Raw genomic sequence first — 22547 nt, 5'->3', positions numbered from 1 at the left:
AACAGCCGTCCACAATCGTTGCTGCTCTGTTAATTTCAGAAAGATTTACACTGTTTCATATATTTTCTTTTAATGTGCTTTTGTTTCTGATTTAGCAAATACCTCGTATGTGCACCTTCTTTGGCAACTCAGGTGGCGTGAACGTAGGGGGAGGGTGGTGCTCATCTGCAAGAAGAAACCACAAACTCCCGACTTAAATGCCCAAACAGATTCACCCTTCACTCCATATGAGATATTGTGGACTTAATGATCTACATCACTGACTAAAAGGCAAAGCAAAATCTATCAGGACATGACACCCACTAAGAGACAGTTTTCAATTTTAAGTGTTTCAGAGACACATACAATAGGTTTGATTTGAATAACATGAGACTGGTCATTGAAAGCATAACAATTATTAAACTGTTACATTATGTCCTGATACAAAAATAAAAAGCTCTGAATGGCACTATGGGTCTATACAAAATACATATAATGCAATCTCAAAAATTTTAAAGTAAGATATATGAACTGAAATAATAATAAATTCTAGTTCTTGACTAGGAATAGTAGACCTACTTCTTCACTGGCATATATAATGCAGTAATTGATAAGCATGTGAGGTACACAGATATGTTACTCATGATATTGATGTTAGGATACTGCATTATTTCTCTTACAAGTACAGAATGGAATGGAAGCAAAATGAAGCTACCATACAGTCCACAGATCAAGAGCTGAGCCATGGAGGGATGTAATTGCCAGTAGCTTAAAGTCCTCTGCTTCAGCTAATATAAAAGTATCATCAGTGGCCACATTGGACATGCACATACAACACTAGAGAGATGTATTTCATGTATGTGAGGGCTGTTGCAACAGCTCTTGCAGCAAGATAACTGGATACTAATTTTGCACACTGAGACCTTCATAGTTCACCTCTTGAACTGTGCACTGTAATTGTGAATCAGTTTTTAAGTAAAGGAGAAATTACAGAAGTTAAATCACAGATTGAACTATAATAAAACATTTTTTAATACAAAACATACAGACAAGTTTCATTTCATATTCTAACAATAGTCATCAACATACATGCCATTCAGAGGGGAAAATACTAAACAGAAAACATGCTAACAATCATGCCAATCACTACATGGTGCAACACATTTTAGAATTCTTCTGCTATAAAGGAAATTATTTTGAGAAATTGCACAAAAAGCTACAATTTTATAAGCATAGGGAAATTGCTATTTTTAAATACTGACAATAAATTGCAGTGCAGCTTCTTGTCATTAAAGATAAATATCATAAACATGAGGAACAGATAATCAATTTCAGGTTGCATTAGTGCTTTAAGTACTAATTAAGTTCAGCAGCTGCTCTATCTGCAGGTGACATGCTTTTGAATTTTAGGTGTGTACGAGTAGGGTAACTGTGCTGATGCCTTACAAATGATAACAAATTTTGAAAACACTATAGAAATTCAATGCAAATAATAGAAATAAAAATCATTGCACTGAGTAGGAGGTTCATATTATTGCACCCAGTACAATAATTACTACTGATATATGCAGATGAATAAACTTTTCAATATAAATATGACTTCTGAAAAATTATACACAAATCCTTCACAGAAAGTAGTAGGAAGGTGTGATTTCTTTAGTGCTATTATGATGATGTGAGTGAAAGGAGATGTGCCTCAGATGTAGCCTAACTTACTTGCATATAGGTAATCCTCATCAGCTACAAATGCGCAGTTGTTAGTAGAAGAGGAAGAGCAGTATAAATAAAAATACAGAAGAAGTAAATATTGCCACAAAAGAAAAGAAAAAATATACTTAATTTCCTTTTAAGAAATTTCATAACAAATGATAAACAGCAAAATGTCTTGATGGCTACCTCAAAATGTATCTAAAGAGCTATGATAGAGAGATAGGAGTATTTAAAAATAAAAAAAAATTGTACCCTAAACATTTTATTCAGTCATTTAAATTCCCAAACAAAAGATTCCCAGCAGATGGTGTAACAGATTTGTTGATAGTCACACTACATAAAATAAAAGTTCACGAAATTTATATAAAACTCTTAATTTTGTGACACCTTCATGAAACACTACCAAATACACAAAATCAGTAAATAAATAATCCATATTTCTTTCTTCCTGTCCATTCTACTTAAACTCAAAAGTTTTTGACTGTATACAATGACATCAAAAGGAAAATTCTACTGAGAAAACTGCCAAATTAGAAAGGGACAGAACTTACCGTCAAGAGACAAAATTCCAAATACTGTACGTAGCAACACTACAAAGTATAAAAGCTATTCCTCTTTCAGAACTAATATATGCCTTCTTAGGGCAGGAAAGAGGGACAGGTTGACAATGGTTGAAAAGGAATGGTCAGTCACTTGGACGCCAGTTTGAGAGGGACCTGCACCTGCTTTGCAATCTTCCACAATCAATAATTCGTTCCTCCACAAGTTCCAAAAGCTAGGAATAATTTTATTAATTTGTTTGTGTTCCTACTTGCATCATCTGGAATTTTGTCTGTTGAAGGTAAGTAATGACCTGCATATAATGATTCCGATGATTAAACGAGAAGTTGTTCTGGTACAGATTCATTATTGCTGTGTAAACTTTTTAATCTAACTTTCTTCACACCAGTTTACTTGCTCTGATACTCCATGAAACACAAAGGCTCTCAGGGTTTTTCTACTCTGATGGATGAAATGGCCAGTCAGATTGTACTAAATTAGAAAGACTCCAAATGTTATTAAAATTGGAATCTCCATCCCTGTTTATTAGGTTTTCTGACATGAGTATTTCAATATACTCCTTGTCTCAGAAACTTGACAGTTTGCACCAAAAAATTGATCTCATTGCATTTCATTTAATGATCATATTTGAGGCAGCGTCCAGTTCAGCTTGGTTGTTTTAGTCAGATGTGTTGCTGATGTTTCTTGCATCTCTCCTCAACTATTCTGTAGTAGGCTTCATGAAGACAGGTCACATTTTAATGGTATATGGTACAAACCTATCTTTTGGAGACACAGATCACCTTTAACATAACTAAGAATACTTCTTCTCTCAGAAGAAGAGAGCAAAATACTCTGGATACCATACTTCTATAGGAGTATAATGACCTTTCCTGATATTGGGCAAGCATAAAGCAGATAAGCAATTTTTAGCTTCTCTTCCTCAGTCTCAGTCTCATCCCCTTTGTCAGGCATTCTTGAATTTTGATAGTATTGCCCATCCAGTTTGATGACCTGAGTACCCATTCCTTCAAAATACTATTCGAAAGTGTCACCATTCTTTGGCAAAGTTATCCTTGTCCAAAAGTATCTGAGCCCTATATACAAGTCTTTAACACCAAATTTCTTTATTACAGATGGTAATGCGTTGAGGAATGGAGACAGAGTTTAATATGAGTACATTTTCAATGTACACTATGAGTCAGGCATCCATACATTATTCTATTAACTAACACATTGAGGAAAGATAGTTGACCCATTTTTGAAGTTCCATTATGAATTTTATGTTATGGATGGCAGTGTTTAAATGTTCTTGAAGCTCTTTTGCTCCATATGGCCACACCAGACACATGTTGTCCATGTACTGCTACAAACTTGCTTATCTACAAATTACACAAATACAGGATTAAGGACAATACTCTAAATTGGCTAACTTCATACTTACACAACAGAAAACAAAGTGTAACCATCACCTCAGATGAAGTGAATTGTTATTCTAAATGGAGTACAGTATCACAAGGTGTGCCTCAAGGCTCAATTTTGGGCCAATCCTGTTCCTATTCTACATAAATGACTTAACAATAAATATAAATCCCACATCAGTTCTGTTTGCAGATGATACTTCTGTTATTATGAAGGTGATGATGCAGAACAAATTCTGAGCTCCATCATAAGCACACTGGATACTTTAGAGAAGTAGTTTCAATTAAATGGGTTGATACTGAACATTGCAAAAACCCATATGGTACATTTCAAAACCAAACCTTCAAAATGCGTGGATCTTAAAATACAACATAACAATCAACTTATGAAAGAAGTTGACATGGTCAAATTCCTGGGACTAAATGTAGACAAGAACTTGAGATGGATTTCACATATTGACTTCCTCTCAAATAAACTAAGCAGTTTAGCATTTTTGATGCAAATGCTAGCAAATTCCAGTGACTTGAGTACACAAAAATTTGCTTATCATAGTTATTCTGAATCTGTCATTAGATATGGGACAATCTTCCAGGGAAGTTCAAGTAGTGTACCTCGAATACTGAAACTGCAAAAGAAAATTGTCCGATATGTATGCTCTACACAGCAAACAGTTTTGTCACCCATTTTTTTCAGAAACTACAAATCTTAACTGTTCACTCCATATACATTTATAAAATCATAGTCTTCCTACACAGCAGACAAAAATTATTTGAGGAGAATCAGTTTAAACACATATAACACAACAAATGAAAATAATTTTATGCTACCCATGCACCAGTTGAAATTATGTGCATAGACTCCACAGTTATATGGGGATGACAATATATAACAAGTTAATGGGCAAAAACATATTTAATATGAAGCCAGAAATTTTTAAAATGAGGCTACAGGGGACTCTGTTGGAGAAATGCTACTATTTAACAAATAAATACACAGAGGAAGAGATGATAGAGCAAGGAGTAATGAAGTGTTACGAGTTTTTGTATGTATATATAAAAAACTGTATTATCATTATGATGCTGTTTGTTAACATCAGCTGTTCTTTGTTTAAGATGAAATTTTATCGCAATTTTGACTTGTCTCCTGTATCTGAATAAAATGATTTAGATTATGTACATTATGAGACAAATGGTTATTCACAAACATGTTGGTTTCAGCTTGGTGAATTCTAGTGCCTTTGATTCAAAGGTTCACCATAACCATAAAGGATGATAACACATTACCCATTACCAAGGTACTCTTTAATTCATAATATTTTCTGTTGAGGAAAAAGGATTATGTCAAAATGTAAATACTAAGTTCTGTGAAACAAGGATTAAAGTTTCCCATGGTTAGTTCCAAGGGATTAGAAAGTGGAGCTCATGTGAAGAGTTAAACTACATCAAAACTGACCATGAAATCCATATCCTAAAGCTACAAATGACTGCTGTCAGGCACTCAATTTACTGAAATCTCACAAACCGTCACATCCAGCAGAGCAGGAAAATACTGAAAAAATCAGCAATTCACAGAATAATAGTTCAAGCTCTTTGAAACATAAAAGCATAAAAGGGTGTAAACAGCAGTGGGATTGAACTCAGCTATAAATAGCGGCTTGAGATCAACAACAGTTCACTGTCTGGTTGTAGTCCAGGCAGTGAGTGCACATAACAGTAATATTCACAACATCTGAAGAATACAGCTGGGCAATTTGTCAAAATATTGTGCATAAACTGGAAACAATAACTTGGCAGAACATCCAGAAGCAAGCCATTAATCAATCACAATGAGGAAACCTGAGAGATCACAACCATATTCTCATATGATGTACTGGTATGTAGTTGGGTTGCACAAACCAGCATTTTTCAGTGAGTCTTCACTACTACCTTGAAAAATTTGACATAAGCACTAGTCAAGGTCCATTGTGTCACAACTGTTCTGTAATGGACAGGGGAGAAAAGCAGGAGGAAAACTGTGATATACAGGGTGTCCCAGCTATCTTGTCCACCCAAAATATTTCTGGAACAATAACAGCTCTTGGAAAACAACTTTCACCGGTATCAATGTAGGGCTGGGGCCCATGAATGTACATATTTGGAAACATTCTAAAACGAAATCATATGTGTTTTTTAACACAACCTTATGTTTTTTTTTTAAATGGACCTCCTATATTTTTTCTTCAGCAATCCATAGCATGACAAAGCACATACACAATGGCGTTGATTGCATCGCAATATTCCCATTACATCCCGAGATATTAAGACGCGAAGTTGACACTTGAAACACCCGACATGTGCTGCTAGCGCATGTCCTGAGGCTCAGGCGTGAACCCCATGCTGCCCGTATTCGCGATGTGATTGACATGCGCAATCACACTTCCATACTTATCAAGAGGTCCGAAACGAATAATAAGGTCTGCTTGTCCACCCAAAATATTTCTGGAAGCACATACACAATGGCGTTGATTGCATCGCAATATTCCCATTACATCCCGAGATATTAAGACGCGAAGTTGACACTTGAAACACCCGACATGCGCTGCTAGCGCACGTCCTGAGGCTCAGGCGTGAACCCCATGCTGCCCGTATTCGCGATGTGATTGACATGCGCAATCACACTTCCATACTTATCAAGAGGTCCGAAACGAATAATACGGTCTGCTGCCATCCTGCATTAACGTCATACATTCCAGCAGGTATTTATCCCATAGGCTAGGGGTGATGCGGTTCTGTAACATATCTGTGTACCGCAACATTAGTCACAAAGTTAACTTTGCTTATCGTTAATCCATTACTAAAAAGGTAATGCCGTTCAACGTTAAAACTTTACTTTACTGTAGATGTAGCACAAGTGACAGTTAATCATTCACTCTTAATAGTAAAATTCATGTTGATGGTTTTAGTGAAATGAGCAAGTGGACTAAAAGTTTTACTGTTGTTTAGGTAAAAATGTTTTGATTTGGAAAGTTCAGGTAGGACATAGAAGATGAATGTAAACATGTTTAACCAAATAGTTTTATTATCATATAATTATCAATGTTATGATTATCTAATGCGTTAAATGACGAATTGTTGCAAACAAATGTTTCTTAACATCACTGGGTAAAATGGCCCTTTGTAGAAACTTCCACTGTGATACCAGCACTACATACTAAACATAGCATTCACATCTCATTCTCAAAGTGATGCCCATTGGCTTGCATACATAGGGTCACTCTGCGGATGAAGGATGCCCTACTTCGTGCTACTGTTTCCTCTTTGATGGTTGTACAAGCATCAATAATGCGTTGCTTCATGTCCTCTGGTGTTGTTGGTTCATGTTGGTAAACAGCATCCTTCACTGCTCCCCAAAGAAAATAATCCAGCGGTGTAAGGTCCGGAGATCGAGCAGGCCACCTAACTGGGTCACCTCATCCGATCCACCTACCAGGGAACTTACGGCTCAGAAGTCGTGCTCGTAAGGCGTTATGTGCAGGGCATCCATCATGCTGACACCACATGACCATTCTCCGAATCAGAGGTACGGTGTCCAAGAGAACAGAAAGATTGTGTCGTATAAATCTGGAGTATTGTCTGCCATTTATAAAGAAAGATCCGATAATGGTATCTCCAATAATCCCACACCAAAGATTAACTTTCCACGGACGTTGATGCTCTACCTGATGGAGCCATTTTGGATTGTCTGCGGACCAATAATGCATATTCCTCATATTGACAATTCCTTTGTTGGAGAATGATGCCTCGTCGGTAAAGAGAACATCTGCAAAAAAATTTGGATTAGTCAGAAGTTTTTGCTGAGCCCACCAACAAAATGTTACCCTATTGCGGAAGTCATTTCCATGAAGATCCTGGTGTAAATGAACATGGTAAGGATGAAATTTATGACGTTTAAGAATACGCTGTGCACTTGATTTCAACACACCAACTTCACATTCAATTTGACGTGTGCTGATTTGAGGATTCACAGCTATGGTAGCGAGCACAGCAACTTCAGCACGTTCATCTGTGCGTGTTCTAGGACGGTGGAGTACAGGAGTTTGCATGGGTCGCAAATCATAAACAAGGCAAAGTGGTAACTGTGGCAGCAGTGGGAACTACGTTGGACACTTGACTAGGTAGAGCCAGGCCCTGCGCGACAGGCACAATGGGTCATATAACACATCACATAAACCTTATTTTGGGTGTGCAGGATAAATAAGACAACCTGACTGGTTCATATTGTGTATGTAGATACGTAAAACGTGCAAGAGGGAAACCATTATGTGCTTATGAGAGTTGATGGCAGCAGACGGTATTATTTGACTCGGACCTCTTGAGAAGTATGGAGGTGTGATTACACATGTCAATTACATCACGATTATGGGCAGCATGGGGTTCATGCCTGAGCCTCAGGACGTGCGCTAGCAGCGCATGTCGGGTGTTTCAAGTGTCAACTTCGCGTCATAATATCTCGGGATGTAATGGGAATATTGCGATGCAATCAACGCCATTGTGTATCTGCTTTGTCATGCTATGGATTGCTGAAGAAAAAATATAAGAGGTCCATTTAAAAAAAACATAAGTTTGTGTTAAAAGACACATATGCTTTCGTTTTAGAATGTTTCCAAATATGTACATTCATGGGCCCCAGCCCTACATTGATACCGGTGAAAGTTGTTTTCCAAGAGCTGTTATTGTTCCAGAGATATTTTGGGTGGACAAGATAGCTGGGACACCCTATATATATATATATATATATATATATATATATATATATATATATATATATATATATATCTAAAAAGAAAGATGATGAAACTTACCAAAAAAAATCGCTGGCAGGTCGATAGACACACAAACAAACACAAACATACACACAAAATTCTAGCTTTCGCAACCAACGGTTGCCTCGTCAGGAAAGAGGGAAGGAGAGGGAAAGACAAAAGGATTTGGGTTTTAAGGGAGAGGGTAAGGAGTCATTCCAATCCCGGGAGCAGAAAGACTTACCTTAGGGGGAAAAAAGGACAGGTATACACTCGCGCACACACACACACACACACACACACACACACACACACACATATCCATCCGCATATACACAGACACAAGCAGACATTTGTAAAGGCAAAGAGTTTGGGCAGAGATGTCAGTCGGGGCGGATGTACAGAGGCAAAGATGATGTTGAAAGACAGGTGAGGTATGAGCGCCGGCAAATTGAAATTAGAAATTAGTGGAGATTGAGGCCTGGCGGATAGCGAGAAGAGAGGATATGCTGAAGGGCAAGTTCCCATCTCCGGAGTTCTGACAGGTTGGTGTTAGTGGGAAGTATCCAGATAACCCGGATGGTGTAACACTGTGCCAAGATGTGCTGGCCGTGCACCAAGGCATGTTTAGCCACAGGGTGATCCTCATTACCAACAAACACTGTCTGCCTGTGTCCATTCATGCGAATGGACAGTTTGTTGCTGGTCATTCCCACATAGAACGCTTCACAGTGTAGGCAGGTCAGTTGGTAAATCACGTGGGTGCTTTCACACGTGGCTCTGCCTTTGATTGTGTACACCTTCCGGGTTACAGGACTGGAATAGGTGGTGGTGGGAGGGTGCATGGGACAGGTTTTACACCGGGGGCGGTTACAGGGGTAGGAGCCAGAGGGTACGGAAGGTGGTTTGGGGATTTCATAGGAATGAACTAAGAGGTTGCGAAGGTTAGGTGGACGACGGAAAGACACTCTTGGTGGAGTGGGGAGGATTTCATGAAGGATGGATCTCATTTCAGGGCAGGATTTGAGGAAGTCGTATCCCTGCTGGAGAGCCACATTCAGAATCTGATCTCCTCAAACCCGGAACCTTCCACAGAAGAACCCCAAAAGTGCCCCACTTGTGACAGGATACTTTCCGGGACTGTGTATATGCGGATGGATATGTGTGTGTGTGCGAGTGTATACCTGTCCTTTTTTCCCCCTAAGGTAAGTCTTTCCGCTCCCGGGATTGGAATGACTCCTTACCCTCTCCCTTAAAACCCATATCCTTTTGTCTTTCCTTCTCCTTCCCTCTTTCCTGACGAGGCAACCGTTGGTTGCGAAAGCTAGATTTTTGTGTGTATGTTTGTGTTTGTTTGTGTGTCTATCGACCTGCCAGCGCTTTTGTGTGGTAAGTCTCATCATCTTTCTTTATATATATATATATATATATATATATATTATATATATATAATAGAGGGAAACATTCCACGTGGGAAAAATATAATTAAAAAGAAAGATGATGAGACTTACCAAACAAAAGCGCTGGCAGGTCGATAGACACACAAACAAACACAAACATACACACAAAAATCTAGCTTTCGCAACCAACGGTTGCCTCGTCAGGAAAGAGGGAAGGAGAAGGGAAGACAAAAGGATATGGGTTCTAAGGGAGAGGGTAAGGAGTCATTCCAATCCCGGGAGCGGAAAGACTTACCTTGGGGGGAAAAAAGGACAGGTATACACTCGCACACACACACATCCATCCGCATATACACAGACACAAGCTTGTGTATGTTTGTGTTTGTTTGTGTGTCTATCGACCTGCCAGCGCTTTTGTTTGGTAAGTCTCATCATCTTTCTTTTTAATTATATATATATATATATATATATATATATATATATATATATATATATATAAAAAGAAAAATTGCTCAGTTACAGAAAAAAACACAACATATCCCCTCTCCTCAAATTATTCAGGTGTAAAAAAACTCATATGTCAGGCAAAAATAATGGCAAATAATAAGTTTATGTAACAAGGTTGTGTCTGTGTATATGCGGATGGATGTGTGTGTGTGCGAGTGTATACCTGTCCTTTTTTCCCCCCAAGGTAAGTCTTTCCGCTCCCGGGATTGGAATGACTCCTTACCCTCTCCCTTAGAACCCATATCCTTTTGTCTTCCCTTCTCCTTCCCTGTTTCCTGACGAGGCAACCGTTGGTTGCGAAAGCTAGATTTTTGTGTGTATGTTTGTGTTTGTTTGTGTGTCTATCGACCTGCCAGCGCTTTTGTTTGGTAAGTCTCATCATCTTTCTTTTTAATTATATATATATATATATATATATATATATATATATATATATATATATACAAAAAGAAAATTGCTCAGTTACAGAAAAAAACACAACATATCCCCTCTCCTCAAATTATTCAGGTGTAAAAAAACTCATATGTCAGGCAAAAATAATGGCAAATGATAAGTTTATGTAAGAGTCAGAAAATAAAAACCAAACAATCTGAAAAGTAATAAAACAGGAAGGAAATAGTAGAAGGAAAATGTCACACTGAACTGTGATAATAAGAGAATAACTGAGCCACAGCAGATTGAAAATCTCTTCTTGCAGTACTATGAAGACGATAAAATAAACCTAATAATTAATAATAAGAAAGATAGTCCAATTAACCAACAGAATAAATTAAATTCTTGCCTCAACTCAATATATCTCTATGACACATTCCCAAATGAAATCATTCACATGGCAAAAATCCTCAGGAAACTGTCCTGAGGAATTGATAGTATTCCAGATTTCATAATAAAGGAATGTATTATAAACATTGCAACACTACTTGCAGAGATAATCAACTCATCTTTCTCAACTGGAACCTTTCCTCACTCACTGTCTTAAAATTACCAAAGTGATCATTATTTATAACAAAGGTGACAAAGCAAATTTACAAAACTATAGACCAGTCTCATTATTGTCAGTTTTTGCCAAACTCATTGAAAGATCATGTATGACAGACTAATCCTTGCTGATGCCCAACATGGTTTTCGGAAAAATAAATCTACGACCAGTTCCATCTACAATTTCTTACAAAATGCTCTAGACATACTGCATAATAAACAAAATGCTGCTGATATGTTTTTAGTCCTGAGCAAAGCTTTTGACATTTTGAACCACAGAATTCTGTTGGAAAGACTCCAAAAGTATGGCTTTATGGGTACCGCATTAAAATGGTTCTCCTTATACCTGACAATTCGGAAACAAAAAGTAGTAATAATATATGAACTAAAATAATAGCACTAGAAGACTTTTTTTTTTTTATGCAGAAATAATTAAAACTCGAGTCCCTCAAGGATCCATTCTCGGGCCTATTCCTTTTCTTCTACATATAAATCACCTACATGTGGCATAGAATCCGAACTAAATATTTTGTTTGCAGATGACACAAGCATCCTTCTTACAGGGGAAACACAAACAGAGCTACAAGAAAACATAAATAAAGCTACAGACCAGCTAAATGACTGGTTTGGAGGAAATAAACTAATAATAAACGCTTCCAATACAACTGTGCTTAATTTCTATTTTAAAGCGGAAGCCTGCAACACTTCTGTGAGAATAAACAACAGTGGAATTACACCCTCACTGGAAACAAAATTTTTAGGCATATGGCTTCAAAATGATTTTAAATGGCAGACACATATAACAAAAATGAATACAACACTGAAATAAGTATACTACAGCCTACGCTTACTTGCACACTAAGCAAGCTTCCACATTGTTGTAATTGTATATTTTTGCCAGTTCCACAGTATTCTACAGTATGGAATCATATTCTGGGGTAGCACAGTTGATAGCTTAATCATCTTCCAGACCCAAAAAAAGAGCTGCAAGAGCAATGCACCATGTAAACTGAGTGATGTAGGCCCCTCTTCCAAGTCAACCATCCTCCCTTTCCCCTGTCTTTTTATTCTAGAATATTGTAAATATGTAAGGAAAAATATGAAAGAGATAAATAAAAACTGTAATGTATACAAACAATGCTAGGCAAAAAAACAAACTCCATGTTCAGTTAGTAAGGAAAACAGCCTTTAAAACCTCTAGTACAATCAGTGCAATACAAATGTGCAATAGTCTGCCACATAAAATTAAAGTTATTTCTTCATTTTCTCTGTTTCACAAATCTCCAAGGGCATTCTTATTAGATCACTGCTTCTATTCAGTGACAGAATTCTTAAACCATGTGAAGTACGACAGACAAGAATTTTCAAAAGCTAATACTGCTGTGTTTGTGTGCGCGAGTGTGTGTGTGACATGAAGCAAATGACATCCTACAATCTGTAGAGATTAACTGGATGAATGAATAAATAAAAATGATGAATTACAAGCCTGTGTGCTGAATTACATTTATTTAATTGTTGCAATGGCATGAATTTGCAGTAAATTGAAAATATTTGCTCCTTTAGAGAAAATAATGCTCTTAACAGAAAACAGTAATCCATTTCCTAGAGTACTGATAAATAGTAGTGAAGAAGGAAAATCAATGAATTTTCAATTATAACATTTATTTGGTACTTAAAAGCAAGGTATATTTGTTAGATATAAACACAGTTTTTGTGTCTTCATATAGGTAATTCCACTTCCACTTCTTGGCAATGGGTTAAACAGCTCATTTGACACTTTCTTCTCTGACATCATTAGATTTGATTTCTCTCAATCGATATAGTCTTTGAGTATGAGATCAGGAGTGCACTTCAGTTCCATGGGTTTACATATCTGAGTAACATCATTGTAAGCAACTCCCACATTTAATATCAACAGTAATTATTATAGCCTAAAATGACAGAAGATTTAAGAGTTTAGAATCCCACTGATTGGTAGAATACAAAGGACACTGCACGTCATCAGATGACATGAAAGATTAAAAAACTGTCTGACTGGTTGCCTGCACACATAGCACTTGTATATGTGAGGTATACACAATGGCATGTATCATTCTTGTGACCATTTTCTTCAAACACTGTCTTGTGTTTTATCTAATTGAGATGCTGAAGATCCACCACTACAGTTGGAGAAAGAACTGTAATCAGAATACTGGATTGGGCTAAAGTGAAGACACCCTTAAAAAATCAAAATAAAAAGTGTTTTGTGGGTGAGAATCGTGATCTTTTGCTCCATTCAGAATATAAAAATGATTGTTGTGCTTTGTTAAAGGACAGTGCTCATAATGCCTTGAAGTGTGTAAAAAACAAAGTGCAACAGCTGGAAGTGAAATTACAAAACTTAGACAGCACTGTTATCTCTATTACACAGCACTGGTGAAAAGAAAGTGAAATCTTATATATTAATTTACCCTCATATGTCCAAGCATTTTCTTATTGCAGAAACACAATGAAAGGTGGAGGATCAGGTATTTATGTTAAGAACAGTATTGAATTTAAAGTCAGAAATGATATTATCATGATAAGTGTAGACAAAGACTTTGAAGTGTCAGAAATACAGATAGTAGCTATGAATATGCCCAAGAAACTAACTACATTATGTGTATATAATTCTCCCTGTCGTAATTTAGAGATGTTCTTTTCAAAACTTACACAAAGCCTAGAACTAGCATTGTCTCTGAAACATAATATCCTTTTGTGTGGGGACTTTAACATAAATACAGATAAAACAGACAACACCAGTACCACATTTATAAGTATCCTTCGTAATTCTGGCAGTCAACTGCGCAACAAGAATAACCACACATTCATCATCTACCATTGACCATGTAGGCAGATAAAACTGTGATGTACTTGTTAAAAATCTGGGACTGTCTGACCATCTATGTCAGATTATAAAAGTAAAAGCTTGTGTAAAAAAAGAATCAAAACTGAATGTATATAAAAGAGTCTAAAGCAGCAGAAGAATCTCTTCCAACCAAAACTAAACACAAGAATATCTGATGGAATGAAAAGTGCAATGAAGCTTTGGAAAACAGACAAAAGCTATGGCAAAAATTGAAATCGAATCCGACACAAAACAACCTGGAAAGGTTCAGAGAAGGTAGAAAAATGTCCTCCTATACAATCAGAAACGAAAAGAGACTGTATGAAAGACTATCCCTTCAACAAATACAGGTGTACTTCATCCAAAACAAATCTAGAGACTACTACCAATGTTTCAAAAGACACCTGAAAGGTTGCGAACCACCCAGTTTAAATTTTCATGACAAATCAGGGAAATTAGGTACAAATGACCAAGAAAACGGCAACACTTTAGCACAGTATTTTGGAGAGTGTGGAATTAAACACTTTGTTTCAAATAAATTGACTACTTCAGTGGAAAAGATTAATAAAGCCGAATTTCTTTAGCAAACCGACAAAAATATCTTCATTGTTCTGCAAGGCGATTAATGCTTGACTGAAATTGCTGCCTGGGGCAGATACCCTGGTTTGGTCCCAGTGAATATGGTAGCTTGCGCGAGCCAGCAAAATTTTTCCGGGTAGCATCTTGCTGCTTGCTTATACAACTAACAGCCACACTTTTGTAGCCAGAAGAGGGAGAAGGTGCATGCGCGAGTCAACTGCGCATGCGCATGGACTCGCTCACAACTTCTCATACGAATCTAATGTAAACAGTTGTGACGTCATGCTCATTGGAGGGAATTTGTTGTTATGAAGCATTGCAGAGTCTTCCTAAAGCCTTTGACAGATTTTGCTACTGGCAGTCGCTTGTATGACCACTGTGTTTTGTTGTGTACATGGCGCATTTCCTTTGCAACTTAAGTTTTATTTTAGTTTTTTCTCTCGTTCATGTTTTGTTGCTGCAGTCCTTTGTTAAAGTATTATTTCATCCCAGTCAAAATTACAAAAATTTAACTGAAAACTAAAAAAAAAGTATCCTGGAATTCTAAAAAATTCCCGGGTTAGTCCCACATCTCCCGGTTGTCCCGGGTCGTATACACCCCGTATCACCAAAATTGCTAGTGTGTGGCTAAATTGACAGTAGAGTGAATTGTGATGTGTATACAGCTTTGAAAGATATAGCTGGTCACTCGACGTACAAAAACATAGGTGCATCACTGCACAAATTCTCAGTATAGATAGCAATATTATAACTATGCTTCCCCTTATTTTCAAAGGCCTGTTTTCTGTCATGAATTCCAAAATTAACAGGGCTGCCATTCATGTATCATATGAGACAAACAACTACTGGGAAATTAACACAAGTTCACAATCTACTGAAAGTTTTTCTGTCTGTATTTTGGGCTGCTCACCACTCACTGTTGTGGTAAACACAGCTACTTTCTTGGTTATGATTGCCACACAACTATGCAGAGAATTTGCATCCTGCAAAGCAACTAATTTCCCAGAGGAAATTGGTATTTCTAAAAAGGCAAAGCAATTTGTCACATGGTCACAAACATCCTACAGAGCTATAAGAGGTCAGACAGACTTCCAAGTACATATACATCAATTCTTTACACTTAAATCTGATAGATCATCTGTAGAGCCTTAACAATATTAATATCTGAGCTACAGATCCTTTCTTTGATACCCTCTAACAGCTGTAAGTGCACAACTCTAACTCAGTAGCACAATGTCCAGAACTACAAATTTCTTCAGTAGATAAAAGAAAATTTGTTTGGGACTGACAAACGTTAAATAAATTGCTTACATGATCCAAACAAAAGATTTTCAACATGCACAAATGGTAAAATAGCCAGATGGAGACTTGGAGAACTGGAGAGTGAGGTGGTTTTGAAGGAAGCATCAATAGACAGAGTGCATTCAGTGGACAGGCACTGAAATGGCTGTGACCCAGGTGGGGTGATCTGCAGGAAATCTTGCTGTCTCTGGTGTACTACAGTACTCTGTTTGGCATCAGCCAATGTAAACTTTCAATTGTATTGGTCTCCAATTCATCTTTTTAAGGAGATTCAAATTGTTTCTTCAACAGTAATAGTTATTTATAACTCCAACTGTTGTAAAATTGGAAATGGCTGTATCTTTTTTCCCTTTGATACACAAACTGCTAACATTATTTCTAATTTCCTTGCATTCACATCAAAGCTGTCCTCTGTACCATGGAGGACTACTGTGAATTTCCAGCTGATGTTGCAGCATTGTGCCAGGTGGAGAATACCTTACTGGATGCTGTATCTCTTTCAAATTGGTTCAAATGGTTCTGAGCACTATGGGACTTAACATCTCAGGTCATCAGTCCCCTAGAACCACTTAAACCTAACTAACCTAAGGATATCACACACAACCATGCCCAAGGCAGGATTCGAACCTGCGACCGTAACGGTCGCGCGGTTCCAGACTGAAGCACCTAGAACCGATCGGCCACCAGCAGCCGGCTGTATCTCTTTCCTCTGAGATTAATTCATCACCAAGGCATCAGACAAGTATGCAAGAATAACAGTTATTTATTGGTATTGGGGTCTGCATGATAACATAAACAATAAACTCTCCCTATTGCCCAAACATGTTTCAATCTGTCTGTGATATCATCAGCGGGTTATGTTTACCAAGGTCTGGAAATATGGTACATATTAATTTGTGAGTGGAAAAAATTGGCCTAAGCATGTTTTATATCTACTGAGCCAATCACTTTAGTCCCTAGAAGGTTAGGTTTTGTATAACCTTAATGGGGTAAATAAATATATATGATCCTATTAAATTATTGGCTGGCAGATCCTATGTGAGGTTGTTCACCACCTAGGTTGTATAGTGTGTTATGTGCAATAATATGATTTTTTAAAAATTATTATTCAAGTGAAACTTATAGTCGAACTGATTGTAGTGATCCACAATTTGACAGACTTCTCTGCACAGAACATTGTGCACCACCATTCACAAACATGCTATGATCTGAAATTTGTTCCAATGCAATGGAGTCCTTCACAATGTATATGCAGTAGACATGCTTATCTTTTTTCCTGAGGTGACTGCCACCTCCTCATACTGCAGATTGGCTTGACAGCTGAGCACAGCCTATACACTAACAGCAGGAAATCTGTCACATTCAAATTGGTTTCAGGACCAAGGGCTGGTTGAAATCCAAAATAGAAAGCTCAGAAGTACTTAGCAACTTATGGAAATTGTATTGGAAAGTCAGATTAGACACCATAGGAGGGGGCTTATACATTGTAGTTGACAAAAATATTGTATCCAATGAGGCTGATTTGCAGTGTGACTGTGAAGTTACCTGGAAGTGTATAACAGGTCTAGGTGAAATCAAGTTAATAGTTTGATATTTTACCAGCCACCTGATTTTGCCCTTAGTTTTAGAGTCACTCAAAGAAAGTCTATACTCAACAGTTCTGAAATACCCATAACATGTAACATTAGTTAGAGGTAACTTTCAAATGTGTGTGAATTCTTAAGGGACCAAACTTCTGAGGTCATCAGACCCTAGACTTACACACTACATAAACTAACTTATGCTAAGAACAACACATACACCCATGCCTGAGGGAGGACGCAAACCTCTGGCGGTAAAGGCAACTTTAATCTAGCGAGTATAGACTGGGACATCTGTGGATTCATTGCACGGGTACCGACAGGCAGTTGTATGAAGTACTTGAACATAATTTCTAAAACCTGCCTTGTAGCTACAAAAAGATCTGGCCTTATCAACAGTATCAGTCTATTGTGACAGGGATTAGTAAATGAATCAAGAAGGCTAGGAAAGTATATTTTAAGTTGTTAACATACTACTTAGACAATAAATGGAGATCATGTATATCCAATAAGATGGAAGAAGAGGAATTGTGGATGAAATTTAAATAGATCATAACTCGTGCTCTGGAGAAGTATGTGAGTGGATTAAAAATGAAAATATCCACCATGGTTCAATAACAAAATTTGGAAAATGCTGAGGAAGCTGTTGCACTCTTGGCTCAGAAGAGAACATGCAAATGATGACAGGTAAAAGTTACGAGAGGTTTCTGCATTTGTAAAAGATCGATGCATGATGCATACAACTACCGCCATCATACCTTAGCAAAGGACCTAGCCATGAACATGAGAAAGTTCTGGTTCTATGTAAAATCACTAAGTAGGTTGAAGGCTTCTAGCCACTCACTTGTTGACCAATTTGGTATGGCAATAGAAGACAGCATAGGGAAACTAAGGTTTCAAATTTCAAATTTAAGGAAACCTTCACACAAGAGGATCATACTAACACACTGTTGTTTCACCATTGCACAAACACTCATATCGCAGATGAAGTAATAGGGATTCCTCGCATAGAGCAGCAACTGGAAGACTTGAAAACAAATACACTGCCAGGTCTGGATGGAATCCCAAGTCACTTTTACAAAGAGTGCTCTGTGGTATTGGCCTCTTACTTAGCTTGCATTTATCATGAATCTTTCACCCAGCACAAAGTCCCAAGCAAATGGAAAAAAAAGTGCACATGAATTCCTGTATACAAGAAGAGTAAGAGAACTGACTCGCAAAATTACAGACCAATATCCTTAGCATCAATTTGCCGCAGAATTCTTGAACATATACTTAGTTTGCACATAATAAAGTTCTTTGTGAAAATAAAGCTCCTGTCCACACATTAGCATGGTTTTGGAATGAAATGTTCACACAAAACTCAGCTTATTCTTTTCTCCCACAATATTCTGTGAACTATGGGTAAAAGGCAACAGACAGATTACACATCCCTTCATTTCTGAAAACCACTTTAGATTGTTAATGAAGGTACGAGAGTACAGAATAAGTTCCCTGATATGTCAGTGGCTCAAAGAGTTCTTAAGTAATATGGACCAAAACAATGTCCTTATGGCGAGTATTCATTAGAGACAAGGGGATGAACACAGGTGCCCCAGGGAAGTGTGAAACAACCTTTGTTAGTCTCTACATACATAAATTATCTGACAGACTCCCCAAGGGGAGTGGCGGGTTCAGCGGCGTTCGCGGCGCACGAGGCGGAGGGTCAATGTGGCGGCTGGCCGTGTGGCATCGCCCGCTCTGCCTGTGAGTGGACATGTGGCTGCTCCTTCAGCAAGGTCCGAGCAGGCACACAGGGGGAGGGATTTATTAGTTATTGGGAGCTCCAACGTTAGGCGGGTGATGGAGCCCCTTAGGGAAATAGCGGGAAGGTCGGGGAAGAAGGCCAGTGTTCACTCTGTCTGCTTGCTGGGGGGTCTCATCCGAGATGTGGAGGAGGCCCTACCGGCGGCGATAGAGAGCACTGGGTGCACCCGACTGCAAATTGTTGCTCATGTTGGCACCAATGACTCCTGCCGTCTGGGTTCAGAGGTCATCCTCAGTTCGTACAGGCTGTTGGCGGAATTGGTGAAGGCGGAAAACCTCGCACGCGGGGTGAAATCAGAGCTAACTATTTGTAGTATTGTTCCCAGAACCAATCGTGGTCCTCTGGTTTGGAGCCGAGTGGAAGGCTTAAACCAGAGGCTCAGACGATTCTGCGGAGATCTGGGGTGCAAATTTCTCGACCTCCGCTATCGGGTGGAGAAAGGTAGGGTCCCCCTGAATAGGTCAGGCATGCACTACACGCCGGAAGCGGCTACAAGGGTAGCGGAGTACGTGTGGAGTGCACATGGGGGTTTTTTAGGATAGAGAATCCCCTCCCTAGGCCCGACAAGACGCCTCCTGAGATGCGGCGAGGTAGGAGTAGGCAAAATGCAACAGGGAATAACAATATTAATGTGCTAATAGAAAACTGCAGGAGCGTCTACAGAAAGGTCCCAGAACTGCTCTCATTAATAAACGGTCACAACGCCCATATAGTACTAGGGACAGAAAGTTGGCTGAAACCAGACGTAAACAGTAATGAAATCCTAAACTCAGATTGGAATGTATACCGCAGAGACAGGCTGGACAGTGAGGGGGGAGGTGTGTTTATAGCGATAAGAAGTGCAATAGTATCAAAGGAAATTGACGGAGATCCGAAATGTGAAATGATTTGGGTGAAGGTCACGGTTAAAGCAGGCTCAGACATGGTAATTGGATGTCTCTATAGGCCCCCTGGCTCAGCAGCTGTTGTGGCTAAGCACCTGAAGGATAATTTGGAAAATATTTCGAGTAGATTTCCCCACCATGTTATAGTTCTGGGTGGAGATTTTAATTTGCCGGATGTAGACTGGGAGACTCAGACGTTCATAACGGGTGGCAGGGACAAAGAATCCAGTGAAATTTTTTTAAGTGCTTTATCTGAAAACTACCTTGAGCAGTTAAACAGAGAACCGACTCGTGGCGATAACATCTTAGACCTTCTGGTGACAAACAGACCCGAACTGTTTGAAAAAGTTAACGCAGAACAGGGAATCAGCGATCATAAAGCGGTTACGGCATCGATGATTTCAGCCGTAAATAGAAATATTAAAAAGGGTAGGAAGATTTTTCTGTTTAGAAAAAGTGACAAAAAGCAGATTTCAGAGAACCTGTTGGCCCAACACAAAAGTTTTGTCTCAAGTACAGGTAGTGTTGAGGATCAGTGGACAAAGTTCAAAACCGTCGTACATAATGCGTTAGATGAGTATATGCCAAGCAAGATTGTAAGAGATGGAAAAGAGCCACCGTGGTACAACAACCGAGTTAGAAAGCTGCTGCGGAAGCAAAGGGAACTTCACAGCAAACATAAACATAGCCAAAGCCTTGCAGACAAACAAAAATTACGCGAAGCGAAATGTAGTGTGAGGAGGTCTATGTGAGGGGCGTTCAATGAATTCGAAAGTAAAGTTCTATGTACTGACTTGGCAGAAAATCCTAAGAAATTTTGGTCTGATGTCAAAGCGGTAGGTGGATCAAAACAAAATGTCCAGACACTCTGTGACCAAAATGGTACTGAAACAGAGGATGACAGACTAAAGGCCGAAATACTAAATGTCTTTTTCCAAAGTTGTTTCACAGAGGAAGATTGCACTGTAGTTCCTTCTCTAGATTGTCGCACAGATGACAAAATGGTAGATATTGAAATAGACGACAGAGGGATAGAGAAACAATTAAAATCGCTCAAAAGAGGAAAGGCCTCAGGACCTAATGGGATACCAGTTCAATTTTACACAGAGAACGCGAAGGAACTTGCCCCCCTTCTTGCAGCGGTATACCGTAGGTCTCTAGACGAGCGTAGCGTTCCAAAGGATTGGAAAAGGGCACAGGTCATCCCCGTTTTCAAGAAGGGACGTCGAACAGATGTGCAGAACTATAGACCTATATCTCTAACGTCGAACAGTTGTAGAATTTTGGAACACATATTGTGTTAGAGTATAATGACTTTTCTGGAGACTAGAAATCTACTCTGTAGGAATCAGCATGGGTTTCGAAAAAGACAGTCATGTGAAACCCAGCTCGTGCTATTCGTCCACGAGACTCAGAGGGCCATAGACACGGGTTCACAGGTAGATGCCGTGTTTCTTGACTTCCGCAAGGTGTTCGATACAGTTCCCCACAGTCGTTTAATGAACAAAGTAAGAGCATATGGACTATCAGACCAATTGTGTGATTGGATTGAGGAGTTCCTAGATAACAGGACACAGCATGTCATTCTCAATGGAGAGAAGTCCTCCGAAGTAAGAGTGATTTCAGGTGTGTCGCAGGGGAGTGTCATAGGACCATTGCTATTCACAATATACATAAATGACCTGGTGGATGACATCGGAAGTTCACTGAGGCTTTTTGCAGATGATGCTGTGGTGTATCGAGAGGTTGTAACAATGGAAAATTGTACTGAAATGCAGGAGGATCTGCAGCGAATTGACGCATGGTGCAGGGAATGGCAATTGAATCTCAATGTAGACAAGTGTAATGTGCTGCGAATACACAGAAAGATAGAGCCTTTATCATTTAGCTAGAAAATAGCAGGTCAGCAACTGGAAGCAGTTAATACCATAAATTATCTGGGAGTACGCATTAGGAGTGATTTAAAATGGAATGATCATATAACGTTGATCGTCGGTAAAGCAGATGCCAGACTGAGATTCATTGGAAGAATCCTAAGGAAATGCAATCCGAAAACAAAGGGAGTAGGTTACAGTATGCTTGTTCGCCCACTGCTTGAATACTGCTCAGCAGTGTGGGGTCCGTACCAGATAGGGTTGATAGAAGATATAGAGAAGATCCAACGGAGAGCAGCGCACTTCGTTACAGGATCATTTAGTAATCGTGAAAGCGTT

At 38.7% G+C, this 22547-nt stretch overlaps 1 protein-coding gene across 1 annotated transcript in view; it reads right to left on the bottom strand.

Moving 5' to 3' along the window:
• The window catches only part of LOC126168267 (calcium-activated potassium channel slowpoke), a 908898-nt gene that overhangs the window by 303213 nt on the left and 583138 nt on the right, over positions 1 to 22547 (bottom strand). The window lies entirely within an intron of this gene.

Source organism: Schistocerca cancellata, chromosome 1 (assembly GCF_023864275.1).
Source record: "Schistocerca cancellata isolate TAMUIC-IGC-003103 chromosome 1, iqSchCanc2.1, whole genome shotgun sequence".
NCBI lineage: Eukaryota > Metazoa > Arthropoda > Insecta > Orthoptera > Acrididae > Schistocerca > Schistocerca cancellata.
The sequence above is the reverse complement of the archived record's forward strand: the minus strand, read 5'-3'. Positions and strand labels throughout refer to the sequence as shown.